Source organism: Triticum dicoccoides, chromosome 2A (genome assembly GCF_002162155.2).
Source record: "Triticum dicoccoides isolate Atlit2015 ecotype Zavitan chromosome 2A, WEW_v2.0, whole genome shotgun sequence".
NCBI lineage: Eukaryota > Viridiplantae > Streptophyta > Magnoliopsida > Poales > Poaceae > Triticum > Triticum dicoccoides.
The window spans coordinates 724,925,059-724,940,233 of NC_041382.1; positions in this window are offsets into that span (position 1 = coordinate 724,925,059).

Consider the following 15,175-nt stretch of genomic DNA (forward strand, 5'->3'; position numbering starts at 1 on the left):
GGTTGACCTATGAGGTTCGGTAGTAACTTGATCTGAAGTTTCATGATCATCATCATTAGCTTCCTCACTAATTGGTGTAGGAATCACTGCAACTGATTTCTGTGTTGAACTACTTCCCAATTTGGGAGAAGGTACAATTACCTCATCAAGTTCTACTTTCCTCCCACTCACTTCTTTCGAGAGAAACTCCTTCTCTAGAAAGGATACATTCTTAGAAACAAAATATATTGCCTTCGGATTTGTGATAGAAGGTGTACCCAACAGTTTCTTTTGGGTATCCTATGAATACGCACTACTCCGATTTGGGTTCGAGCTTATGAGTTTGAAACTTTTTCACATAAACATCGCAAACCCAGACTTTAAGAAATGACAGCTTGGGTTTCTTGCCAGATGTCATCTCAACAGATTTAGATGGTGCCCTATTTAACGTGAATGCAGTTGTCTCTAATGCATAACCCCAAAACGATAGTGGTAAATCGGTAAGAGACATCATAGATCGCACCATATCCAATAAAGTATGATTACAACGTTCGGACACACCATTATGCTGTGGTGTTCCAGGTGGCGTGAGTTGTGAAACTATTCCACATTGTTTCAAATGAAGACCAAACTCGTAACTCAAATATTCGCCTCCGCGATCAGATCGTAGAAACTTTATTTTCTTGTTACGATGATTTTCCACTTCACTCTGAAATTCTTTGAACTTTTCAAATGTTTTAGACTTATGTTTCATTAAGTAGATATACCCATATCTGCTCAAATCATCTGTGAAGGTCAGAAAATAATGATACCCACCGCGATCCTCAACACTCATTGGACCGCACACATTGTTGGGGAACGTTGCAGAAAACAAAAATTTTCCTACTCGTTTCACCAAGATCATCTAGGAGTTCATCTAGCAACGAGTGATTAGATGCATCTACATACCTTTGTAGATCGCGCACGGAAGCGTTCAAAAGAACGGTGATGATGTAGTCGTACTCGACGTGATCCAAATCACCGATGACCAGCGCCGAACGGACGGCACCTCCGCGTTCAACACACGTACGGAACAGCCACGTCTCCTCCTTCTTGATCTAGCAAGGGAGGGAGGAGAGGTTGAGGGAGATGGCACCAGCAGCAGCACGACGGTGTGGTGTTGATGGAGCTGCAGTACTCCGGCAGAGCTTCGCTAAGCACTATGGAGGTGGAGGAGGTGTTGGGGAGGGAGAAGGAGGCAACCAAAGGCCAAGACGTTCAGGTATGAAGTCCCTCCTCTCCCCCACTATATATAGGGGTGCCAAGGGGGGTGGCCGGCCCTAGGAGATCCAATCTCCTAGGGGGTGCGGCGGCCAAGGGGGGTTTCCCTCCCCCCCCCCAAGGCACCTAGGAGGTGCCTTACCCTCCTAGGACTCTTGCCCCCTTAAACCCTAGGCGCATGGGCCTATGTGGGGCTGGTGCCCTTGGCCCATTAGGCCAAGGCGCACCCCCTACAGCCCATGTGGCCCCCCGGGACAGGTGGACCCACCCGGTGGACCCCCGGGACCCTTCCGGTGGTCCCGGTACAATACCGATAACCCCGAAACTTGTCCCGATGCCCGAAACAGGACTTCCCATATATAAATCTTTACCTCCGGACCATTCCGGAACTCCTCGTGACGTCCGGGATCTCATCCGGGACTCCAAACAACATTTGGGTTACTGCATATACATATCCCTACAACCCTAGCGTAACCGAACCTTAAGTGTGTAGACCCTACGGGTTCGGGAGACAAGCAGACATGACCGAGACGACTCTCCGGTCAATAACCAACAGCGGGATCTGGATACCCATGTTGGCTCCCACATGCTCCATGATGATCTCATCGGATGAACCACGATGTCGAGGATTCTATCAACCCCGTACGCTATTCCCTTTGTCTATCGATATGTTACTTGCCCGAGATTCGATCGTCGGTATCCCAATACCTCGTTCAATCTCGTTACCGGCAAGTCACTTTACTCGTACCGTAATGCATGATCCCGTGACCAGACACTTGGTCACTCTGAGCTCATTATGATGATGCATTACCGAGTGGGCCCAGTGATACCTCTCCGTCATACGGAGTGACAAATCCCAGTCTTGATCCATGTCACCCAACAGACACTTTCGGAGATACCCATAGTCTACCTTTATAGTCACCTAGTTACGTTGTGACGTTTGGCATACCCAAAGCACTCCTACGGTATCCGGGAGTTACACGATCTCATGGTCTAAGGAAAAGATACTTGACATTGGAAAACTCTAGCAAACGAACTATACGATCTTGTGCTATGTTTAGGATTGGGTCTTGTCCATCACATCATTCTCCCAATGATGTGATCTCGTTATCAATGACATCCAGTGTCCATAGTCAGGAAACCATGACTATCTGTTGATCAACGAGCTAGTCAACTAGAGGCTCACTAGGGACATGTTGATGTCTGTTATTCACACATGTATTACGATTTCCGGATAACACAATTATAGCATGAATAAAGACAATTATCATGAACAAGGAAATATAATAATAATGCTTTTATTATTGCCTCTAGGGCATATTTCCAACAGTCTCCCACTTGCACTAGAGTCAATAATCTAGTTACATTGTGATGAATCGAACACCCATAGAATTCTGGTGTTGATCATGTTTTGCTCTAGGGAGAGGTTTAGTCAACGGATCTGCTATATTCAGGTCCGTATGTACTTTACAAATCTCTATGTCTCCATCTTGAACATTTTCACGAATGGAGTTGAAGCGACGCTTGATGTGCCTTGTCTTCTTGTGAAACCTGGGCTCCTTGGCAAGTGCAATAGCTCCAGTGTTGTCACAAAAGAGCTTGATCGGCCCCGACGCATTGGGTATGACTCCTAGGTCGGTGATGAACTCCTTCACCCATATTGCTTCATGTGCTGCCTCCGAGGCTGCCATGTACTCCGCTTCACATGTAGATCCCGCCACGACGCTTTGCTTGCAACTGCACCAGCTTACTGCCCCACCATTCAAAATATACACGTATCCGGTTTGTGACTTAGAGTCATCCAGATCTGTGTTGTAGCTAGCGTCGACGTAACCCTTTACGACGAGCTCTTCATCACCTCCATAAACGAGAAACATTTCCTTAGTCCTTTTCAGGTACTTCAGGATATTTTTGACCGCTGTCCAGTGTTCCTTGCCGGGATTACTTTGGTACCTTCCTACCAAACTGACGGCAAGGTTTACATCAGGTCTGGTACACAGCATGGCATACATAATAGAACCTATGGCTGAGGCATAGGGGATGACGCTCATCTCTTCTATATCTTCTGCCGTGGTCGGACATTGAGCTGAGCTCAATTTCACACCTTGTAACACAGGCAAGAACCCTTTCTTGGATTGATCCATATTGAACTTCTTCAATATCTTATCAAGGTATGTGCTTTGTGAAAGACCTATGAGGCGTCTCGATCTATCTCTATAGATTTTGATGCCTAATATATAAGCAGCTTCTCCAAGGTCCTTCATTCAAAAACTTTTATTCAAGTAGGCCTTGATGCTGTCCAAGAGTTCTATATCATTTCCCATCAAAAGTATGTCATCTACATATAATATGAGAAATGCTACAGAGCTCCCACTCACTTTCTTGTAAACGCAGGCTTCTCCATAAGTCTGTGTAAACCCAAACGCTTTGATCATCTCATCAAAGCGAATGTTCCAACTCCGAGATGCTTGCACCAGCCCATAAATCGAGCGTTGGAGCTTGCACACTTTGTCAGCATTCTTAGGATCGACAAAACCTTCCGGCTGCATCATATACAATTCTTCCTTAAGGAAACCATTAAGGAATGTCGTTTTGACGTCCATTTGCCATATTTCATAATCATAGAATGTGGCAATTGCTAACATGATTCGGACGGACTTCAGCTTCGCTACCGGTGAGAAAGTCTCATCATAGTCAACCCCTTGAACTTGTCGATAACCCTTAGCGACAAGCCGAGCTTTATAGATGGTCACATTACCATCCGCGTCTGTCTTCTTCTTAAAGATCCATTTATTTTCTATGGCTCGCCTCTCAACGGGCAAGTCAGTCAAAGTCCATACTTTGTTTTCATACATGGATCCTATCTCGGATTTCATGGCTTCTAGCCATTTGTCGGAATCCGGGCCCGCCATCGCTTCTTCATAGTTCGAAGGTTCACCGTTGTCTAACAACATGATTTCCAAGACAGGGTTGCCGTACCACTCTGGTGCGGAACGTGTCCTTGTGGACCTTCGAATTTCAGTAGGAGCTTGATCAGAAGTATCTTGATCATTATCATTAACTTCCTCTCTAGTCGGTGCTGGCACCTCAGGAACATTTCCTTGAGTTGCGCCATTTTCCGGTTCAAGAGGCAATACTTCATCAAGCTCTACTTTCCTCCCACTTACTTCTTTCGAGAGAAACTCTTTCTCCAGAAAGGACCCATTCTTGGCAACAAAGATCTTGCCTTCAGATCTGAGGTAGAAGGTGTACCCAATAGTTTCTTTTGGGTATCCTATGAAGACGCATTTTTCCGATTTGGGTTCGAGCTTTTCAGGTTGAAGTTTCTTGACATAAGCATCGCATCCCCAAACTTTTAGAAACGACAGCTTAGGTTTCTTCCCAAACCATAATTCATACGGTGTCGTCTCAACGGATTTCGATGGAGCCCTATTTAAAGTGAATGCGGCAGTCTCTAAAGCATAGCCCCAAAAAGAAAGCGGTAAATCGGTAAGAGACATCATAGATCGCACCATATCTAACAGAGTGCGATTACGACGTTTGGACACACCATTACGCTGAGGTGTTCTAGGCGGCGTGAGTTGTGAAACTATTCCACATTTTCTTAAGTGTGCCCCAAACTCGTGACTCAAGTATTCTCCTCCACGATCTGATCGCAGAAACTTGATTTTCCTGTCACGTTGATTTTCAACCTCACTCTGAAATTCCTTGAACTTTTCAAAGGTTTCAGACTTGTGTTTCATTAAGTAGATATACCCATACCTACTTAAATCATCAGTGAGGGTGAGAACATAACGATAGCCACCGCGAGCCTCAACACTCATTGGACTGCACACATCGGTATGTATGATTTCCAATAAGTCGGTTGCTCGCTCCATTGTTCCTGTGAACGGAGTCTTGGTCATTTTACCCATAAGGCATGGTTCGCACGTGTCAAATGATTCATAATCAAGAGACTCTAAAAGTCCATCAGCATGGAGCTTCTTCATGCGTTTGACACCTATGTGACCAAGGCGGCAGTGCCACAAGTATGTGGGACTATCATTATTAACCTTACTTCTTTTGGTACTCACATTATGAACATGTGTAGCATCACGTTCGAGATTCATAAAGAATAAACCATTCACCATAGGAGCATGACCATAAAACATATCTCTCATAAAAATGGAACAACCATTATTCTCAGATTTAAAAGAGTAGCCATCTCGAATTAAACGAGATCCCGATACAATGTTCATGCTCAAAGCTGGCACTAAATAACAATTATTAAGGTTTAAAACTAATCCCGAAGGGAGATGCAGAGGTAGCGCGCCGACGGCGATCACATTGACCTTGGAACCATTCCCGACACGCATCGTCACCTCGTCCTTTGCCAGTTTCCGCTTATTCCGCAGCCCCTGCTTTGAGTTACAAATGTGAGCAACTGCACCGGTATCAAATACCCAGGAGCCACTACGGGCACTAGTAAGGTACACATCAATTACATGTATATCACATATACCTTTTGTTTTGCCGGCCTTCTTATCCGCTAAGTACTTAGGGCAGTTCCGCTTCCAGTGACCGCTTCCCTTGCAATAAAAGCACTCAGTCTCGGGCTTGGGTCCATTCTTTGGCTTCTTCCCGGCAGCTTGCTTGCCGGGCGCGGCAATCTCCTTGCCGTCCTTCTTGAAGCTCTTTTTACCCTTGCCTTTCTTGAACTTAGTGGTTTTATTGATCATCAACACTTGATGTTCCTTCCTGACTTCTACCTCCGCTGATTTCAGCATAGCAAATACTTCAGGAATGGTCTTTTCCATCCCCTGCATATTGAAGTTCATCACAAAGCTCTTGTAGCTTGGTGGAAGTGACTGGAGGATTCTGTCAATGACCGCATCATCCGGGAGATTAACTCCCAGCTGAGTCAAGCGGTTATGAAACCCAGACATAGTGAGTATGTGCTCACTGACAGAACTGTTTTCCTCCATCTTACAGCTGAAGAATTTGTAGGAGACTTCATATCTCTCGACCCGGGCATGAGCTTGGAAAACCATTTTCAGCTCTTCGAACATCTCATATGCTCCATGTCTCTCAAAACGCTTTTGGAGCCCCGGCTCTAGGCTGTAAAGCATGCCGCACTGAACGAGGGAGTAGTCATCGAAACGTGCCTGCCAAGCGTTCATAACGTCTTGTTCCGCAGGGAGAACGGGTGCGTCACCAAGCGGTGCTTGTAGGACATAATCTTTCTTGGCAGCTATGAGGATGATCCTCAGGTTCCGGACCCAGTCCGTATAGTTGCTGCCATCGTCTTTCAGCTTAGTTTTCTCTAGGAACGCGTTGAAGTTGAGGACTACGTTGGCCATTTGATCTACAAGACATATTGTAAAATATTTAGACTAAGTTCATGATAATTAAGTTCAACTAATCAAATTATTAGTGAACTCCCACTTAGATTAGACATCCCTCTAGTCATCTAAGTATTACATGATCCGAGTTAAACTAGACCGTGTCCGATCATCACGTGAGACGGACTAGTCAACATCGGTGAACATCTTCATGTTGATCGTATCTTCTATACGACTCATGCTCGACCTTTCGGTCTTCTGTGTTCCGAGGCCATGTCTGTACATGCTAGTCTCGTCAAGTCAACCTAAGTGTTTGCATGTGTAAATCTGTCTTACACCCGTTGTATGTGAACGTCTGAATAAAACACCCGATCATCACGTGGTGTTTTGAAACAGCGAACTGTCGCAATGGTGCACAGTTAGGGGGAACACTTCTTGAATTTATTGTGAGGGATCATCTTATTTACTACCGTCGTTCTAAGTAAACAAGATGCAAAACATGATAAACATCACATGCAATCAAATAATAAACGTGACATGATATGGCCAATATCACACAGCTCCTTTGATCTCCATCTTGGGGCTCCATGATCATCTTGTCACCGGCTTGACACCATGATCTCCATCATCATGATCTCCATCATCGTGTCTCCATGAAGTTGCTCGCCAATTATTACTTCTACTACTATGGCTAACGCGTTTAGCAATAAAGTAAAGTAATTACATGGCGTTTCTTGATGACACGCAGGTCATATAAAAGAATAAAGACAACTCCTATGGCTCCTGCCGGTTGTCATACTCATCGACATGCAAGTCGTGAATCCTATTACAATAGCATGAACATCTCATACATCACATATAGATCATTCATCATTCATCACAACTTTGGCCATATCATATCACAAACCACTTGCTGCAAAAACAAGTTAGACGTCCTCTAATTGTTGTTGCAAGTTTTACATGGCTGAATTAGGGTTCTAGCAAGAACGTTTTCTTACCTACGTTAAAGCCACAACGTGATTTGTCAACTTCTATTTACCCTTCATAAGGACCCTGTTCATCGATTCCGCTCCAACTAAAGTAGGAGAGACAGACACCCGCCAGCCACCTTATGCAACTAGTGCATGTTAGTCGGTGGAACCGGTCTCACGTAAGCGTACGTGTAAGGTTGGTCCGGGCCGCTTCATCCCACAATACCGCTGAAGCAAGAAAGGACTAGTAATGGCAAGAAAGTTGACAAATCTACGCCCACAACAAATTGTGTTCTACTCGCGCAAGAAGAACTACGCATAGACCTAGCTCATGATGCCACTGTTGGGGAACGTTGCAGAAAACAAAAAATTTCCTACTCGTTTCACCAAGATCATCTAGGAGTTCATCTAGCAACGAGTGATTAGATGCATCTACATACCTTTGTAGATCGCGCACGGAAGCGTTCAAAAGAACGGTGATGATGTAGTCGTACTCGACGTGATCCAAATCACCGATGACCAGCGCCGAACGGACGGCACCTCCGCGTTCAACACACGTACGGAACAGCCACGTCTCCTCCTTCTTGATCCAGCAAGGGAGGGAGGAGAGGTTGAGGGAGATGGCACCAGCAGCAGCACGACGGCGTGGTGTTGATGGAGCTGCAGTACTCCGGCAGAGCTTCGCTAAGCACTATGGAGGTGGAGGAGGTGTTGGGGAGGGAGAAGGAGGCAACCAAAGGCCAAGACGTTCAGGTATGAAGTCCCTCCTCTCCCCCACTATATATAGGGGTGCCAAGGGGGGTGGCCGGCCCTAGGAGATCCAATCTCCTAGGGGGTGCGGCGGCCAAGGGGGGTTTCCCTCCCCCCCCCAAGGCACCTAGGAGGTGCCTTACCCTCCTAGGACTCTTGCCCCCTTAAACCCTAGGCGCATGGGCCTATGTGGGGCTGGTGCCCTTGGCCCATTAGGCCAAGGCGCACCCCCTACAGCCCATGTGGCCCCCCGGGACAGGTGGACCCACCCGGTGGACCCCCGGGACCCTTCCGGTGGTCCCGGTACAATACCGATAACCCCGAAACTTGTCCCGATGCCCGAAACAGGACTTCCCATATATAAATCTTTACCTCCGGACCATTCCGGAACTCCTCGTGACGTCCGGAATCTCATCCGGGACTCCAAAAAACATTCGGGTTACTGCATATACATATCCCTACAACCCTAGCGTAACCGAACCTTAAGTGTGTAGACCCTACGGGTTCGGGAGACAAGCAGACATGACCGAGACGACTCTCCGGTCAATAACCAACAGCGGGATCTGGATACCCATGTTGGCTCCCACATGCTCCACGATGATCTCATCGGATGAACCACGATGTCGAGGATTCTATCAACCCCGTACGCTATTCCCTTTGTCTATCGATATGTTACTTGCCCGAGATTCGATCGTCGGTATCCCAATACCTCTCGTTACCGGCAAGTCACTTTACTCGTACCGTAATGCATGATCCCGTGACCAGACACTTGGTCACTCTGAGCTCATTATGATGATGCATTACCGAGTGGGCCCAGTGATACCTCTCCGTCATACGGAGTGACAAATCCCAGTCTTGATCCATGTCACCCAATAGACACTTTCGGAGATACCCGTAGTCTACCTTTATAGTCACCCAGTTACGTTGTGACGTTTGGCATACCCAAAGCACTCCTACGGTATCCGGGAGTTACACGATCTCATGGTCTAAGGAAAAGATACTTGACATTGGAAAACTCTAGCAAACGAACTATACGATCTTGTGCTATGTTTAGGATTGGGTCTTGTCCATCACATCATTCTCCCAATGATGTGATCTCGTTATCAATGACATCCAGTGTCCATAGTCAGGAAACCATGACTATCTGTTGATCAACGAGCTAGTCAACTAGAGGCTCACTAGGGACATGTTGATGTCTGTTATTCACACATGTATTACGATTTCCGGATAACACAATTATAGCATGAATAAAGACAATTATCATGAACAAGGAAATATAATAATAATGCTTTTATTATTGCCTCTAGGGCATATTTCCAACACACATCAGTATGTATTATTTCCAACAAGTTTGTTGCTTGCTTCATTGTTCTGAATAACGGAGTCTTAGTCATCTTTCCCATGAGGCATGGTTCGCAAGTATCAAGTGATTCATAATCAAGTAATTCCAGAAGTCCATCGGCATGGAGTTTCTTCATGCGCTTTACACCAATATGACCTAAATGGCAATGCCACATATAAGTTGCACTATCATTATTAACTTTGCATCTTTTGGCTTCAATATTATGAATATGTGTATCACTATGATCGAGATTCAATAAACCATTTATATTGAGTGTATGACCATAGAAGGTTTTATTCATGTAAATAGAACAACAATTATTCTTTGACTTAAATGAATAACCGTCTTGCAGTAAACATGATCCAATCATATTTATGCTCAACGCAAACACCAAATAACATTGATTTTAGGTTCAACACTAATCCCGAAGGTAAAAGGAGTGTGCGATGGTGATCTTATCAACTTTGGAAAATCTTCCAACACACATCGTCACTTTTCCCTCAACTAGTCTCTGTTCATTTTGTAACTCCTGTTTCGAGTTACTAATCATAGCAACTGAATCGATATCAAATAACTAGGGGTTACTATGAACACTAGTAAAGTACACATCAATAACATGTGTATCATATATACTTTTGTTAACTTTACCATCCTTCTTATCCGCCAAGCATTTAGGGCAGTTCCGCTTCTAGTGATCATTTCCTTTGTAGTAGAAGCACTCAGTTTCAGGCTTGGGTCTAGCTTTGGGCTTCTTCATGGGAGTGGCAACTTTCTTGCCATTCTTCTTGAAGTTTCCTTTCTTTCCCTTGCCCTTTTACTTGAAACTAGTCATCTTGTCAACCATCAAACTTGATGCTTTTCTTGATTTCTACCTTCGCCGATTTCAGCATTGCAAGAGCTCGAGAATTGTTTTTCGTCATCCCTTGCATATTATAGTTCATCCCGAAGTTCTAGTAACTTGGTGATGGTGACTAGAGAACTTTTGTCAATTACTATCTTATCTGGAAATTAACTCCCACTTGATTCAAGCAATTGTAGTACCCAGACAATCTGAGCACATGCTCACTGCTTGAGCTATTCTCCTCCATATTGTAGGCAAAGTACTGTCAGAGGTCTTATACCTCTTGACATGGGCATGAGTATGAAATACCAATTTCAACTCTTAGAACATCTTATATGCTCTGTGGCATTCAAAACATTTTTTAAGTCCCGGTTCTAAGCCGTAAAGCATGGTGCACTAAACTATCAAGTAGTCATCATACCAAGCTTTGCCAAAGGTTCATAACGTCTGCATCTACTCCTGCAATAGGTCCGTCACCTAGCGGTGCATCAAGGACATAATTCTTCTGTGCAACAATGAGGATAATCCTTAGATCACGGAGCTAGTCCACATCATTGCTACTAACATCTTTCAACATATTTTTCTCTAGGAACATGTCATAAATAAAACGGGGAAGCTATATGCGAGCAATTGATCTACAACATAGATATGCAAATACTATCAGGACTAAGTTCATGATAAATTAAAGTTCAATTAATCATATTACTTAAGAACTCCCACTTAGATAGACATCCCTATAATCATCTAAGTGATCACGTGATCCATATCAACTAAACCATGTCCGATCATCACGTGAGATGGAGTAGTTTTCAATGGTGAACATCACTATGTTGATCATATCTACTATATGATTCACGCTCGACCTTTCGGCCTCACTATTCCGAGGCCATATCTGCATATGCTAGGCTCGTCAAGTTTAACCCGAGTATTCTGCGTGTGCAAAACTGGCTTGCACCCGCTGTATGTGAACGTAGAGCTTATCACACCCGATCATCACGTGGTGTCTCGGCACGAGGAACTGTAGCAACGGTGCATACTCAGGGAGAACACTTATACCTTGAAATTTAGTGAGAGATCATCTTATAATGCTACCGCTGAACTAAGCAAAGTAAGATGAATAAAGGATAAACATCACATGCAATCAATATAAGTGATATGATATGGCCATCCTCATCTTGTGCCTTTGATCTTCATCTCCAAAGCACCGTCAAGATCACCATCGTCACCGGCTTGACACCTTGATCTTCATCGAAGCATCGTTGTCGTCTCGCCAACTATTGCTTCTACGACTATCATATTTTCCAACGCACACGCAAGATGGGGAACCCAGTAATTTCAAAATTTTCCAACGCACACGCAAGATCATGGTGATGCATAGCAACAAGAGGGGAGACTGTTGTCCATGTACCCTCACAGACCGTAAGCGGAAGCATTATGACAACGCGGTTGATGTAGTCATACGTCTTCACGATCAACCGATCCTAATACCGAATGTACGGCACCTCCGCGATCTGCACACGTTTAGCTTGGTGATGTCCCACGAACTCACGATCCAGTAGAGTGTCGAGGGAGAGCTTAGTCGGCACGACGACGTGATGATGGTGATGATGATGCTACCGGAACAGGGCTTCGCCTAAGCACTGCTACGATATGCCCGAGGTGGATTATGGTGGAGGGGGGCACCGCACACGGCTAAGAGATCAATGATCAACTTGTGTGTATATGGGGTGCCCCCTGGCCACGTATGTAAAGGATGGAGGGAGGAGGAGGCCGGACCTCATAGGGCGCGCCCAAAGTGTGGAGTCCTACTAGGACTCCCTAGTCCTAGTAGGATTCCACCTCCCACGTGGAATAGGGAAAAGGGAAGGGAGAAGGAGAAGGAAGGAAGGGGGCGCCCCCTTTCCCTAGTGCAATTCGGACCAGTCCATGGGGAAGGGGTGCGACCACCCTTGAGGCCTTTCTCTCCTTTCCCGTATGGCCCATTAAGGCCCAATACGAATTACCGGAACTCTCCGGTACTCTGAAAAATGCCTGAATCACTCGGAACCTTTCAGATGTCCGAATATAGCCTTCCAATATATCAATCTTTACGTCTCGACCATTTCGAGACCCCTCATCATGTCCTCGATCTCACCCGGGACTCCGAACAAACTTTGGTCATCAAATCACATAACTCATAATACAAATCATCACAGAACGTTAAGCGTGCGGACCCTACGGGTTTGAGAACTATGTAGACATGACCGAGACTCATCTCTGTTCAATAACCAATAGAGGAACCTGGATGCTCATATTGGTCCCTACATATTCTACGAAGATCTTTATCGGTCAAACCGCATAACAACATACGTTGTTCCTTTTGTCATCGGTATGTTACTTGCCCGAGATTCGATCGTTGGTATCATCATACCTAGTTCAATATCGTTACCGGCAAGTCTCTTTACTCGTTCCATAATGCATCATCCCGCAACTAACTCATTAGTCACATTGCTTGCAAGGCTCATAGTGATGTACATTACCGAGAGGGCCCAGAGATACCTCTCCGATAGACGAAGTGACAAATCCTAATCTCGATCTGTGCCAACTCAACAAACACCATCGGAGACACTTGTAGAGCATATTTATAATCACCCAGTTACGTTGTGACATTTGATAGCACACAAGGTGTTCCTCCGGTATTCGGGAGTTGCATAACCTCATAGTCAGAGGAACATGTATAAGTTATGAAGAAAGCAGTAGCAATAAAACTAAACGATCATTATGCTAAGCTAACGGATGGGTCTTGTCCATCACATCATTCCCTAATAATGTGATCCGGTTCATCAAATGGCAACACATGTCCATGGCTAGGAAACTTAACCATCTTTGATTAACGAGCTAGTCAAGTAGAGGCATACTAGGGACACTCTGTTTGTCTATGTATTCACACATTGTAACACCCACGATGCGGCTATATCTCCCACGTGTCGGAGCACCACTTAGAGGCATAACCGCATTGTAGGCAATGTCGCACGAGGGGTAATCTTTACACAACCCATGTACTGAATAAGAAAGAGGTACATAGTTGGCTTACAATCGCCACTTCAAACAATACATATATATATATAGCATTACAATCATCCAGATACAATCAAGGTCCGACTACGGAACCAAAATAATGACGATCCCAAATGCATAAGATCCCCGATCGCCCCAACTGGGCTCCACTACTGATTGTCTAGAAAGGAAACGTAGTATCGGCCTGAGTCCTCATCGAACCCCCACTTGAGCTCAGTCGCATCTCCTGGAATGGTATCATCGGCACCTGCATCTGGTTTTTGAAGTAATCTGTGAGTCACGGGGACTCAGCAATCTCACACCCTCGCGATCAAGACTATTTAAGCTTATGGGTAGGTAAAAGGTATGAGGTGGAGCTGCAGCAAGCACTAGCATATATGGTGGCTAACATACGCAAATGAGAGCGAGAAAAGAAGGCAAGGCACGGTCGAGAAACTATGATCAAGAAGTGATCCTAGAAATACTTACGTTCAAGCATAACACGAGACCGTGTTCTCTTCCCAGACTCCGCTGAAAAGAGACCATCACGGCTAAACACGTTGTTGATTCATTTTAATTAAGTTTAGTTTCAGGTTTTCTACAATCCGACATTAACAAATTCCTATCTGCCCATAACCGCGGGCACGGCTTTTGAAAGTTCAAAACCCTGCAGGGGTGCCCCAACTTGGCCCATCACAAGCTCTCACGGTCAATGAAGGATATTCCTTCTCCCAGGTCGGCCCGATCAGACTCGAAATCCCGGTTACAAGACATCTTGACAATGGTAAAAGTAAACCAGCACAGCCACCTGAATGTGCCAACAAATCCCGATAGGAGCTGCACATATCTCGTTCTCAGGGCACACCGGATTGTCCAAGGTTCCGGTAGGCCAGCCCAGAGTTGCCCCTGGTGGCCAACGGCAGCTGACAGGTTGGACCAACAATCAGAGGAGCACTGGCCCGGGGGTTTAAAATAAAGATGACCGTTGAGTCCGCGGAACCCAAGGAAAAAAAGGCTAGGTGGCAAATGGTAAAACCAATGTTGGGCCTTGCTGGAGGAGTTTTATTCAAGGCGAACTGTCAAGGGGTTCCCAATATAACCCAACCGTGTAAGGAGCGCAAAATCAAGGAACATAACACCGGTATGACGGAAATTAGGGCGGCAAGAGTGCAACAAAACACCAGGCATAAGGCCGAGCCTTCCACCCTTTACCAAGTGTATAGATGCATTAAAGTAGACAAGATATAATAGTGATATCCCAACAATAAACATGTTCGAACAAGGAACAAACTCCAATCTTCACCTGCAACTAGCAACGCTATAAGAGGGGCTGAGCAAAGCGGTAACATAGCCAAACAACGGTTTGCTAGGACAAGGTGGGTTAGAGGTTTGACATGGCAATATGGGAGGCATGATAAAGCATGTGGTAGGTATTGTAGCATAGGCATAGCAAAACAGCGAGCATCTAGCAAGCAAAGATAGAAGTGATTTCGAGGGTATGGTCATCTTGCCTGCAAAGTTCTCCGAGTTGACGTAAGCTTCATCCTCGTAAATGTTCTCAATGGGTTCCTCGATCACGTACTCGTCTCCTGGCTCTACCCAAATCAAGAACACAAGCAAAGGGAGACACAATCAACCACGGTGCAATGCGCAAGCAACATGATGCAAAATATGG